The sequence below is a fragment of the Chaetodon trifascialis genome, chromosome 4 (genome assembly GCF_039877785.1).
Source record: "Chaetodon trifascialis isolate fChaTrf1 chromosome 4, fChaTrf1.hap1, whole genome shotgun sequence".
Taxonomy (NCBI): domain Eukaryota; kingdom Metazoa; phylum Chordata; class Actinopteri; order Chaetodontiformes; family Chaetodontidae; genus Chaetodon; species Chaetodon trifascialis.
The window spans coordinates 19502344-19516191 of NC_092059.1; positions in this window are offsets into that span (position 1 = coordinate 19502344).

A 13848-nucleotide genomic window follows, 5' to 3' on the forward strand; every position below is an offset into this window, starting at 1 on the left:
GCATAAATCCAGTGTTATTCATGGCCCCCACCCCTCTGGTTACAGCTCAGCAGTATTACAGTTTATCTGCTCTAACAGAGGCAGATAGTATCAGCCTCGTGTAATCCAAGAACAACCTCTGGGCCCCTTTGTCTGTCTGCTGCTTCTATATCGTCCCTAGGCTGTGTGAAAACAGGGTGAGGGGATTATGAGGGAGGGGATGATGGCGGGGATGTGATGCAGTTGTGTGTGGATTTTTTTTACACATTTGAACATAAGCTTCTTGGTTTAACAGATTGAGGTGAGAATGGGGGAGTGTGCGGGTGAGAAGGATGTGTTGGTGGTGACAGGATGGGTGTGATGTTGCCCTCTGGGTGGGTGAAAGCCCGGACAGGACACCCAGCTGTCGAGGCTAAAATGTGGATTAGTGAAGAATACACAGTGTGGTGGTCTAACTAATGATGCTCAGTCAGAAACTGCACATTTCATGCTCTTGTTTCCTCCACTTTCAACAATCTGATTTCACCCTGACCTCTGTAAACCAATAATCTTACTGCTGTCATCTGTCATTTCACTGCTCCAATGGTGCAACAAACCTTCACCCCTCCACCTCTACAGTTCATCAGAGTCAGTCCAGAGTGTGATGCCATGGGCTTCTCAACAATCCCACATAAAATGATCTTCTGATCCTCACTGCCACTTAGACTCTCTCTGGCTTTCTGACAGTTTCATGAGTTTGTCAGACCATAAAACAGTTTCACAATGGTGTCGAATCACCAAAGACTGTTCAGCTTTCATTATAATACGCTAAAATTTAACTACTTTCATTAAGTATTGTAAGCACGTATTTCTATGTTTACTCGATTATTTCTGGGATCACATTATTTATTATTAAGAACTGAACATACAAATTCAGTTCAACACATTTCAACTGTCTCTATTATTAGAACTAAAAGTAGTATTTATACTTGGTGAGCTGAGGGATTAGCATGAAAGCAACAACAGAACATTTAAAGACAATCACAAACTGGATGACAGCTTTTAAATTTGCTGCTGATATTGATACATAAAATAAAAATCAATAAATGTTAGACGATTGGTACATTACCACCTTACAAGTAGTGTAGTCTAAAGTTTCCATCAGCCTCTAGAGAAACCAAAGTTGTGCTGACAACGTGCAGCTCTGTTCAGATGATGGACTGCTGTGTTTTAATGTCAGTGTCAGACATTGATTTTCACTGTCCAGGAGACAGTGGTTTTGTGTGGTAATGCACAGCTCTGCTAATTGAAGCAGCCTAAGTGTTTGTGGCTGCTGTTGACGCCTGTGTCTTTCATTTAACAACCAACAACCACAAGAAGCCATCAGACCCGCTGATGTTAAACGGACTGTAGCGCAGCACATTTTAACAGGCAGTTCATCAGCTGATTATGCAAATGCCACTGCCTCCACCTGTGCTCTATTCAGAAGCCTGATGTGGTATTTTTATTTCCATATGTGTATGTTTTTTTTCCCCCACAGTGGGTGGCCAGTGTATGGAGTGCACACAAACAACGTGGGTAGGCTGTAAAAGCACAGTGGAACAGTGGGAAGGAGGGAGGTTTCCTGCTTACAAGACAGAGTAGAGGACCCACTAGAGACACAAACAATGGGGGGCGATGGATAAAACATGTGCAAAGGAATCATTTGACATTTTGGGAAATGTGCTTGTTTGCTTTCTGGCTGAGTTATATCAGAAGATTGATACCACAGTTGCATATACAGTAACTATCAAGCTCGAGCAGGTGAGCTTAGCTTAGCATAAAGACTGGAAGCAGGTGAAAACAGTTAGCCTGTATCACAGAAGTCACTACACCCGCTGTTTTTAGCTTTCTGTTTGTGCATTTACCAACCTACTGAGATATAACAGATTAATTTAGAAAATTAAGAGGCCTGGGTCGGTGGATTTCTTTTTTAACTTTTGACTGAGCCACGCTAGTTGCTTCCCTGTGCGTCTGGTCTTAATGCTGAGCTAAGATAACTGTCTCCTTGTTCTAGCAACAGTATGAGAGCGGTATGGATCTCTCAGCAAGAAAGCAAATAAATGTGAAGTATTTCCCAAAACATCAACTATTATACAGAAAAACGTTGGTTACTTAGAGTACATGAAGATCAGGCTGTGTCTGTATATAAGTAAATGTTCCCGAAGTGTCTGTGTAAAAAGAACTAAAAAAAGTAATTTATTTCAAAAACAATTCACACACATACACACATGCAGGCTTTGAATCCTAGTGTTGATCCAATGAAAACATTCTTCAGACCTTCCCTCATCTGTCAGCCGTCCAATCAGGTTAAGGATAATGGTTGTAATGAGCCACAGACTGCAGCCACACAGTACCACTAATCTCCTCAAGTACCCCTCCATGTCATGACAGCAACCATTCAAAATAGTTTGGTTCTTCCAAACCAGAATGGGAAAACACCACAGGCCCTCTTCCCCTCAGCCTCAGTGTGGTGTGAGAGGAAACCACAGATCAGGACCTCTCTATCCCCAAATGTTGTCTCTTGACCGAACATCACGACCGTAGGGACAAATATTTTCAGGGATGAATCTATGAAAAATACCCATGAGTGAGAGTCAACAGATACTGATTTATCTAAGAATAATGACAGAAGGTTGGAGTTTGGAATGCAAATCTGGAGTGCAAACCATTTCATGGTTCAGTGTTGAGTGGATACAGAGGTCTGGTCAAAAGAGAGAAGAGTATGAGCTCACTAAGTTGAACTTCATGGACGCAGATGAAATATAATTTGACGTTGATTCAGTGAACATCGATTCAAGATCCCCAGATTTCAGTTTCTTCACAGTCTGTGACAATATTCCTTAATTGCTGTGGATATAAATGAATTCTGTAAACTTAATTTTTCCCAATGGCACTTATAGTAACAATTTAGATGTGCTTATGTCATTTGGAGTCATATTTATGTCCACCTGTTAAATGTAAGTCCAAACTTCTTTCTCTTTTAGCTCTGTTTTTGGTCTCCACCAACTCCTGAGGGAAATATCTGGCTGTTCCGCGGCTAAATGCTCCACTATGTTCACCAGCTAGTCTTTAACTGTGTCTATCGGCTGTTTGGTGCCGAGCAGGAAGAGTACAGTGGGTGTTTTTCACTGGAAACAGCTTCCTGCTGTGGAAGCAAACAATGCTATGAGAGAACCAAAACAGTGAAGATGTAAGCCAGACAGTCGAACAGTGATCTGAAACTCACTGTAAAGCTCCATAACACTGGGGGGAGCTTTTTTTTTTTTTTTTTACATATTATTTCACACATTGTATCATAAAAACACTGGTTATAGCCAAGTTATTTCTAGCCAATTAAGCCTTTTTTGCTAAGTGTGGAGCAGATTAACAATGTGAACACTTCATATGTGTGCCATCGCCTCCACCCCGCCCTCACATTAATGACTACTTGGATCCCGTGACAGTTTGTTAGGACGTTCCCAGACGGTGGAATGTGCATGACTGTCCCACGAGCCGGCTGCTACTGTTGAGTGTTTTTACTCCAGAGGTCCCTGGGCTCTATGGGACGCAGAGGGAAACAAACAAAGGGGCAGAACTAGGCCGTGGTGTTCCCACCAAGTGACGTAACCCACCGTGGGTCAAGGTCAACAAAGGCCAGGCTTTTTGGGAACTGTTGTTGGAGTTTCCAATGCCTACCCGAAGATTTTGCGGTAAAGCAACTCATCACATGGTTGGGGACCAAGCCATCTGTTTTGTGTTAGCGTGGCTGGGTGTACATGTGTGCGCATGTGTGTGTGTGTGTGTTTGTTTCTCAGCAGGATTCCTCAGCAGCAGCGAATCTGCAGGTTGTTGTCACTGAAGCCATTTTGCGTTCACTGCTCACTGTCTGGAAACATATTTGCAGGCAGATGCCACTTGTGTCAAATGTCTCGGCAGGAAACTGAGAGAGAGACAAGATACAGCCAATTATAATTACAGACGTAGGAAGAAACAGAGATATGGAACTGACAGCTCAGCCTGAGGTTATATTCCCCTCAGTCTGTTTGAAGACTGAACAGAGTATTAAAGATGTAATTCCTGATCAGAGTCAAGGCTCCTACAAGCATTTTCATTCCACTTGAACCATCGATATTACTTTGAAATCCTTGTTGGATCAAACAGACCTCTTCAAGAATACAGTAGGCTTATGGAAAATAGTTAAGCAGCGAGAAGGCGTGTATAATTAGACTTTTCTGAGCCAGTATTTGTTTGATTTAATTCAATATTAATGTCTGAAAATATGCCTTTATTAATCTTTTTCAGTCTGAGAAATTAATACCAGGCCTCATCAGACTAAACCACTGATTGGTTAGAGACACAGAAAGATGTGACACAGAAATTAACAGGAACATTTTCACTCTCTCTTATGAAAAGGAAATTATACTTTTGCTGATTAATTTTTGTGGAAACTTACTTAAATTAAACTTAAATCCATGAGTGATATGTCCTGGTGGTATCATCTCTAAAATATACTGAGATAATAAAAAATCTACAGTGTGTGTGATGATTTGTATGTCTTGGTATAGGCTGTATGTCTTAGGGAGGGAGCCAGCAAACAGAATTAGCTGCTTGGATAGCAATGAATGAAAGCATGGAAATAACCAAACGCATGTAGAAAAATAAGAGCTCTTAGTGTTGTGGTGATGTGTTTTTGATGCAGATTTTTTCACAATGTTTTGACTAAACTTGGACTATTTTTGTCTAAATTTTATGCCTTCATCTGAACAGGAAATAACAGTCTCTTTGGTTTTCATTCAGACTACAAGCGGTATCTTCCGCTGCTCATTGCAATCACTGCACCCAGCTGTGCAAGAGAGGTGCTTACAGGCCCTACAAATCTAATGCCCACCCATACACATGTTTTTACTTATCATGCCTGGACCTCTTCAGAGCAATGTGTGAGCATGTAAAGACATATGCATGATGGACATCTCTCTGACTCACATTAGTTTTGTTGCACCTGTTTGAGTGAAGCAGCTCCACCAAAGTTCAAGCTGAACAGAGGGCTAATCAGGCAGAATAAGTGAGAACACCTGTGTGGGTGTGCAGGACCTTTAAGCGATGGGCTGCGTCTGAAATCACACTCTTGTTCCCTCATTGCGATCACAGACACTAGTTTACTCTATTGTGAGTGACAAAATCGAGAATTGAGACTGCATATCATCATTTTGATTTTCCTATCACTGATAAATAGGGACTGATTGCGTGTGTTGAAAAGTTTGTACTGATTCAATAAATGTCTTCAATGTCTCAAGACAGAAAGCAGTTTCAATAGGTTAAAAGAAATAAGTCTGACATGAACACATCCAAGTTTAGGGTGTTATTGCTGTTGCATGGCTGTATGGGTCTCTGGAGAGCAGTGGTGGAGGTTTCCAGTAATACATTAAAGGAGTCCAACACACCATAAAGAGATGCTCTTCTGTACTGCTGACGCTGCTCGTGGACATGCCTCACATAATACACATTCATGCCCGCGTGTATATGCTCCCTTATTTGTGCACACACAAGTACACATTGCAAAGACAAATGGATCCATAGCCACAGTCATACGGATCCATATCTGCACTTAACTGTACACCACTCTGTCCTGTGTCTTATCCTCATTACCTACTTCATCTCTGAGCCAGCTGAACTGTAAAAATACCAATGTAATTGTCTAAAACTGCTGTGCATGTTCAAAGAGAAAACAGGCTATCAACCCCTTGGCTTAAAACCTACTTTGATTGTTCACAGATGAAAGGAAAATTTCCAGAGAGGGGAGTCAGAAAACAGGGAACAAGTGCACAGAAGCCTGGGGTGTTTGCCTTGTCACATGCCTGTTGTGGACCTCAAACCAATTAGGCCTTAATTGAGTGTCAGAGTGAAAGGGGGCCATTCGGCTGAGCCTCTTTCACCCTGTTAGCCAGAGACAAGCATGCTTTGTGACATACTTAACTGACTGATCTGGAGGCATTTCATTCATCTGACCCGCTTACAAAAAAGGCTGCCCCGGGTCCCTTTCAAAGACTCATGTGCATCTCACGTTCTCTCCCACAAACAAACAGATAAATGGGTTTTGCCATGCAAATGATCGGGTTAATGGTTCTGGTTGAGTATCAGTTTGTGCCCTATGAGTATGTAGGCTAATGGTTCTTTTCCCTCCCTCCCCCCAAAAACATTTTTTCAGTCAGCTTCCTATTACAGTACAAGTGCTGGAGCCCCTCATCGACACACACTTTTCTAAAAAAGTCAGAAAAGTTTTGGTTATTTCACATCAGATTTGTAGATTTGTATTTTTGAAAAAGGGTGACATGGTGTAGTTCCATCCACCAACGAGGATTTAGTGACGCTTCAATCAGAATACGACAACATAGGATGGGTTGTTTGGTTGCTGTCAATCAATGCTGATCAAATCACATCAACACGTTTCATTAGCATTGACTGTTGCTTATTTTGTCATGAATATTTCATTTTATAGAGAACGATTCAAAGTCATGTTTTCAGAGGCCTCAAGATAAATCTATTTTATTTTCTATTATTTTGTTAAAGTCACTTGACAGAACAACCACAGGACCATAGTTTCAGTCTCTATGCAGCTTATAAAATATGTTAGAGAGCAGTGTTGAAAATACTAACTTCACATGGTAGATCATCTTCTCCAGGATGGTGAAAAACAACTTTAGGCATCTGGCAAAGTGACACAAACCATGACTGACCCAGGATGAAGACTGCACCAGCCTGATGAAGCCATTATAGAGGAAACCCTTGTTGAATAAAGCGTGGGGCAAAGCTGGGTAACTCAAAACAGATCAAACACCAAAATGGACCAAATGTTAGAGTTCTTACTCATCTTTTCTTAACCTCCGTCTCCTGGTTTGTTGTATGAAAACCTCCTGACTGTTCATGGAGTCTCATCACTGGAAAATTCTTGCTCTGACATATATCATATTCAGGTGTCCGGGGATATAAATCATACAACAGGCATCAGACAGCTCATATATTTACAACCCTGTGTCAGAGATCAATATGCATGTCTTCCCAAATCCTCTCAGGGGCCACAAAGGGCCCCAAGACAGGCTCCCGGGGGTCAGCACAGCTTCTGTCTACATGCCTTTTCCCCTCTCCCACTCTCAGCTTTGCACACTCCCTCACTCTGTTTGCTCTGCTCTGTTCCACCTGCTACGACACACTCTTTTCACCTCATCTGTTTTTTCCTGTTCCTCTCACTGCAGCTTTTCTAAATCCATAGTTTTCATCCGTTACTCTGTTTTTCCTTCTTTTCCTTTGGCTTCTTGTCTCTCCTTCTTCTCGTGAATGCTGATGACATCGATTTCCCTACAACTGAAGTGCAGCTCAGCCAAGATTACAGATTACAGGGAGAGAGAGAGAGAGAGAGAGAGAGAGAGAGAGAGAGAGAGAGAGAGAGAGAGAGAGAGCGAGAGAGAGAGAGAAAGAGGCTTTGCATTCCCAGAGAACCCAAATCTATCCAACTTGCAGGGCTGCAATGCCTGGCAACCAAGCCAAGTTTTTTTTTTTTTTTTACTCTTACTCAAAGAGGGAACACAGTCAATGCAGCGTGCACATGCGGCTCCAAACAGCAACGGCAGATTTTCCTCATTTTCTTTGTGGAGTTTTGTGGTGAACTTGCCACAATCTGACCTTTACCCCAGATGTTAAGGCCTTCAAAGCCAATGTGGATAAACATCAGTAGCTAAAGCCCTTCATGATTGCTGCGTGAATTAATGCCAGGCGATCAATGGAGGATTTACAATGTCAAACTGCTAAATCTTTCTCCTGATTCCCATTAACGGGGTTGATGGCAACAGCCAGAGCGTGAACGGTGACGTCAGTACATAAACACACAGATGTCTCAGGTCAGTTCACGGTGGATGGATGGCTGCTAAGACTGTATTGTGAAAAATTCACCAAAGAATGTAATAATGTCAAAATAACACATGTGGCATAGTCACAGTGGTGTGTCATGAGCAAGAGAAAGGTTGCACGGAGCGCCAGTGGATGAGGAACATGTGGACGTTTATTCATTTTTAGCCCACAGAGTGATTTCAGCACATCTGCTTTGGTTTACACAAAGTCACTCATTCTAACCATCGTGTTTTGGGAGGTTGGAGAGGATTTAGGTAAATTATACATGTGACTTAATTTTGCATTTTATCCAGCAGTAGTGGATGTTTTCTTACCGCGGTGGACAACCACAGCTAACCGGTGACGAGCACATCACATTTTCAGGAGAGAAAACCCTGCAGTTACCTAGCTTATACCATCTTGATCTGTCTTAAAGAGCCATACCAGCATGTTTACAATATGTAGCCCTCAAAGCTGCACTGCAATCAATAATTGTATACCACCAACTTGTCAAATGTCGGTGTGCAATGTGAGAAGTGTCACTTACTGAAAATGAACAGAGAATTATCACTCAACCCTGCGGCTTGCCTCAGCTCTACAGTGTGTTCACTTCTTCCAGCTCATTGTTTTGGGGCTGGGACCTCTTCTTCTTAAACTGGCCAGTTTAGTCTGCCAATCATATTGTTGCTGTCCTCCTCTCTGTCTGAGAGTTTAGCTACTTTAGGGCCAGATATTGTCCTCGCGATCAAGTGCAGAGCAACAACAGAGCCAAGAGGAAAGCGAGTATTGGATTTACCCTCATCAGATAGACAGAAATACATTGACTGCAATGGTTTTGATATTATTTAGAAATGAATGGACACCTGAATACATTTGCAAAATGCCTAATTGTGACATGAGTTGTTGTAAATAGGCTAAGACACACAAAGCCACTGCTGTGCTCCTTTAAAGACAAGCACTACAGTTCTTACTGTAACCTCTCAGTCACCGGGGCAGAGCTGTGGATCAGTGTTTCCATATTACTCCTCTTCTTCACCTCCTCAGTTGTTTTCTCCTCCTTTTTCCACAGAGGTGATGCAATTACTTCCAGATGACAACAGCATTGAGCTCAGAGATAAATCAGTCAGGCTTGGTTTTGAAGAAGTTGTTGTACCAGATATTTCCTGGGAGGTGAGGAAGCTTTCTGTGGAAGTGTTTTTTTTGTTTGTTTGTTTTTCATGTATTAGCATTTCAAAGCCTCTGCAGTATAAATCTCTTTGGGACCTCATGGCAAAGTTCATGCCTTTGAACAAAATGGTTTGTGCCAGGAACACTCAACAGCTCAAATGGTCTTCAAACAGAATATTTAAGTTAATAACCTTATTTTTCTCCACTAAGGAACAAAAGCTGCATCTTAAGAACAAGATTACTACATTTCACAGATACTTAATTTGTTTACACCACCTCAGCAGCAAAGTGTTGTGAGGATTTCATAGACTCAATCAGCTCAGAAAGTCTCCCTCACAATGGACTCAGTAAGTTACCATGATGAAGATTCAGTGTTTTTCTCAAAGTTTGTCTTATAAACCATAATAAATATGGTCATTGCTTACCTGTAGTATTTTTTTTTTGTTGTTGTTTTTTTAGAAAGGCTGCTCACCGCTCACTTTTTAAATCACTTGGTGATGCTAATTCGTCACAGCTGAGAGATCAGCTGAGCCGCAAAGAACTTTCACATGTGCAGAATTTCTGCTGCAGGCTGTCTTATCTCAAGCCCCCATGTTAAGCTACTGGTTTGCACACCAGGAAGCAGGTAACAGGTCTGCTGCCAGGGGGCTTCTGGGGGAATCTGAGTCACTTGACTGGACAGAGTATCAATCTGGATGCTTGGATTTTGATCTTTTTGATTGTGACTGGGATGTAATTTTGCCTGCAATTTAATTTGAAACGTTTGTGTTTGATAGCTTTCCAGTTGGGATCCCTGAAGTCATTATCACCTCACAGAAGACCTCTCAGCACAGCTCAGAGCTCCCGAACCACATCCAGAACCATAAACATATCCCCCTCTCTGTGGGGAAAGACGCATGGCATTTTAGTCAGCAGCTGAAAGTACCATTATGTCCTTCTATGGCAAATACAAGAGACCCAGTACAGAGGGCCTTTAAGGATACAGACATCACTAAAGTAACCGACTTCCTGAGCTCCACAAATGTTGCTCTCCTGTCCCCATGTGGCTGCAAAATGCAAATACATCAGTATGACACTGATCACGGATTTATAATCCTGCACTTTTAGTGATGGAAGAAGTATTCAGATCCTTTACTTAAGTAAAAGTAATAATACCACACTGTGAAATTACTTAAAAGCATAAAAGTCCTGCATTCAAAATCTTAAAAATATATGAGTACTATCAGCAAAATAGGTAAGTATGAAAACCAAAAGCACTCATGTGCAGTAAAATGCTCCCCGTCAGTATTTTACTATTATATATGATGTTTAATGTTACCGCTGCATTAATGTGTATGCTGTAAGTTTTTAAGGTTGTGTTAATTTTAACTACTGTTGATTAATCTACAGCAATACATCATACGCTATAAGATCATCATATGTTTGTAGCATTGCTTTCCTGTGAGAACCATGTACCTTGAAAAAGAGTTGAGAAAAACGGTGTGTTTTCAGCTTTGTTTCAATGATTTTCTTGCTCATCAAAGAGGGTTTTTAAATAATTTATTTCGTTTAAGAGGTCAGAGAATTTTCTAAACTCATTTAATTATTCAGTTCCTTTAAGTACATGGTTTTCACTACACGGCAAGGGTTTGGAAAATTGTAATTTGAAAAGTAACCATTACCTAAAGATTAAGTGAAAAGTGCAATATTTGTCTCTGAGATGTAGTGGAGTCTCAGATAATCAGAGACTGTGCACATACAATACAGCTTTTACTTAAAGTAAATGTATTTGCTTAATGGTTTTAATCATTCTAAATGCTAAATTATTGCCTTTTACTGGCTTCTGTTTTTAATTTTCCTTTAATTGTATTTTATTTTTATTTTTCTATTCTCTTCTACTCTCTTTCTTTCTTTCTTTCTTTGAAATGTGTGATTTTAATGTATTTTTATGCTTCTGTAAAGCACTTTGAATTGCCTAGTGTATGAATTGTGCTATACAAATAAATTTGCGGGCTGCACGGTGGCGCAGCAGGTAGTGCGCGTGCCTCACAGCTAGAAGGTTGCTGGTTCGTTCCCGTGCATGCGTGGGTTCTCTCCGGGTACTCCGGCTTCCTCCCACAGACCAAAAACATGCTCGTTAGGTTAATTGATGACTCTAAATTGTCCGTAGGTGTGAATGTGAATGTTTGTTTGTCCTTGCATGTGGCCCTGCAATCGGCTGGCGACCGGTTCAGGGTGTACCCCGCCTCTCGCCCATTGTAGCTGGGATAGGCTCCAGCCCCCCGCAACCCCGAAAGGGATAGGCGGTATAGATAATGGATGGATGGAATTAAATTTGCCTTGCCTTACAATTACACAACATTTGTCCTAAAATCTGCCTTTAAAACACTTCATGTGGTGGAATATAAATATTAATCTGATCTGAGCAGAAAATCACTGTACATACTTTAACCACTTTAATCTCAGTTCCACCACATGTGCATGCGGCTCAGGTTAAACTTCAGTTGTAGTGACCTCTAGTGGCAACTAAGCCATTTCTGCAGTTCAAAACAGCACCAGCTGAACCAATGCTGGACAGCTCACAGGACACAGTAATCATGCTGAGACTATGTGACTCGTTCTGGCCAACATGTGGTTATATCCCTCTTACACAGCTAAATAAAAGACAAAACATCAGATTTTAGTCCCAGTTTCAAACAGTAAGGACTCAGATGTGTGAGTTCCTGTCTTTATATTTGTCATATGACTAAAGTACCACAGTGCAGGTAACACAGGTATGTTCACATGGACGCCGACGTCTTTATGATGTGTTAGCTTCTTGCAGCCACAAGGTGACAGAATATTACTGCAGTTACAGAGACTGATGTGCACATTTATGTGTGAGTATTTTGCCTACTTATTCACTGTATAATTTCTTTCTGTTTGAATGTTTTGTGATGATGAATGCACCACACAATCTTTGTCTAATCATCCCTCCTCTTTTCTTCATCTCTAATAAGGTTATCTCCTTCTGTCATACGTTATAACAGTAATACCTAAGCTGTAACAAACATCCAAAAAGCTTCAGCTCTGAATAAATTAATAATAGCACAAGTTTTGCTTAGTTTTAACATTTTAAGTATGGACCACATCAGGGTTAGGGCTAGGTTTAGAGATTTGCTCACCATCTCTGACCTTGTGAAGGCAAAGTGTATTCTAAAAACGAATCCAAAGTCATGTTATTGTTTTTACTTTATTTTTGGAATGAAGTGGCCTTTTCTTTTCCCCTCTTTCATTCTCTCTGTCTCGCTCAAGGTGCATTACAAGTTCCCCGGTAGTTTCCTGCTGAGTGGACTGCACAGGGTATTCAGACCTCTAATTTCTTTTCTTACTGCTTATTAACCATGTTAGGCATTGGCTAATGTTTTAGTGTTGAAAACCTTGCATTAATTTTTGTAAACTTTGCTAAGTGTTTCCTGTCCCCGGAGGGACAAGATCCAGACAATACTGCTCTAAACTGACTATACAAGAAACTAATATACATTTGGCTCATCTCAAAAAAGCATAATTCTGTGGTTTTTGTGACAGGAACTGAAAAGTCTCACAAATTCAGTCATATCTAAAGACTTTGCCTGTCAGGACTCAATGCTCAGGACCCCAAGGTGATTCAAACGACCATCTGCCATTGTTGTGCTAAGTTTATTTTTAATCAAACTTAGGGCTGAAAAGCTCAGCTCACATGAGGCACTGCTCACTTCTGTGCCATTTCCTATCAATACCTGACATATCAGAGTCACTGCTGTTGCTGTGCCTAAATGATGTCTGACCTAAAAGGGATTGGAGCTGCCCTGCTCTTGACCGTGACCAGCCTCTGGTGGTCCTCTGTCGCTCTTTCCCTCTCTCCCTCTTTGTCCTTGCTCTCTCCCTGCTCATTTTCAGTGGCTGGTAAACAGGTTCTTTTAGCCAAAAACCGCTGAATACCCATCTGAGACTGACCCTTTCTTTTCATACTCTGAATTCATACCAAACATTATGGGTAATGTTAACACGACAATGCAAATTACAAAGAGTTAACATACATTTATTAGCATTACATTAGCAAAAGCTAATGCTAACTAATAGCTTACTGCTACTTCTTAACTTAATGTTTGTCAGCCTTGAGTTGAGTGACAGCAGCAATTAATGTTCTTTCAAACATTAATGACAGCAGTGGGGATTTGTGACTTACCAACAATCTCTACAAAACGTTGGCTGCCATCGAGCGGTTTTCCGTGTCATCTCCAGCCCGCCTGTGGGATCGTTGTCATAGATGATTGTTGTTGTGTTCATTCAAATGATAGTCTTCTTCTGTCACCTTTATTGACGGTGGACCTGCCTATTTGGCGCACTACTGCCACCAACGGTTGGCATGGAATTGTATTCACCTGTAATCTGTCATTGTCTAGCAAAACGAGTGACAGGACAAGGGCACCTCAGGGGGCCAATTAGATTACAGATGGGGCCAGTGCCCCTGTGGCCCCACCCCTAGAAACCATATAAAAACCATGTAAAAACCATATAAAGAATTAGCAGTGATGCTATCTAAGTGCATACAGGTTGAAGTTAACATACTGAAAAGCTAATGTGTGTTTATGTTCAAGTTCATTAGTTTTATCCTCTGACTTAATCACATTTCATGGAGCAGTGTCACAAATTTGAATTCTTCAGAGGTGCAAAGGAGGAAATTTCTCATGTGTAGGGAAAAGGAGTATTTAGAGTTTTGATAACAGGCCTTTATTGGTTACACTGACCCTTTTCCATGGACATTCATTGTATCCTGATTGAGTAATTGAGACAACAGGGTATGTGGCTGAAGAGGCCCTC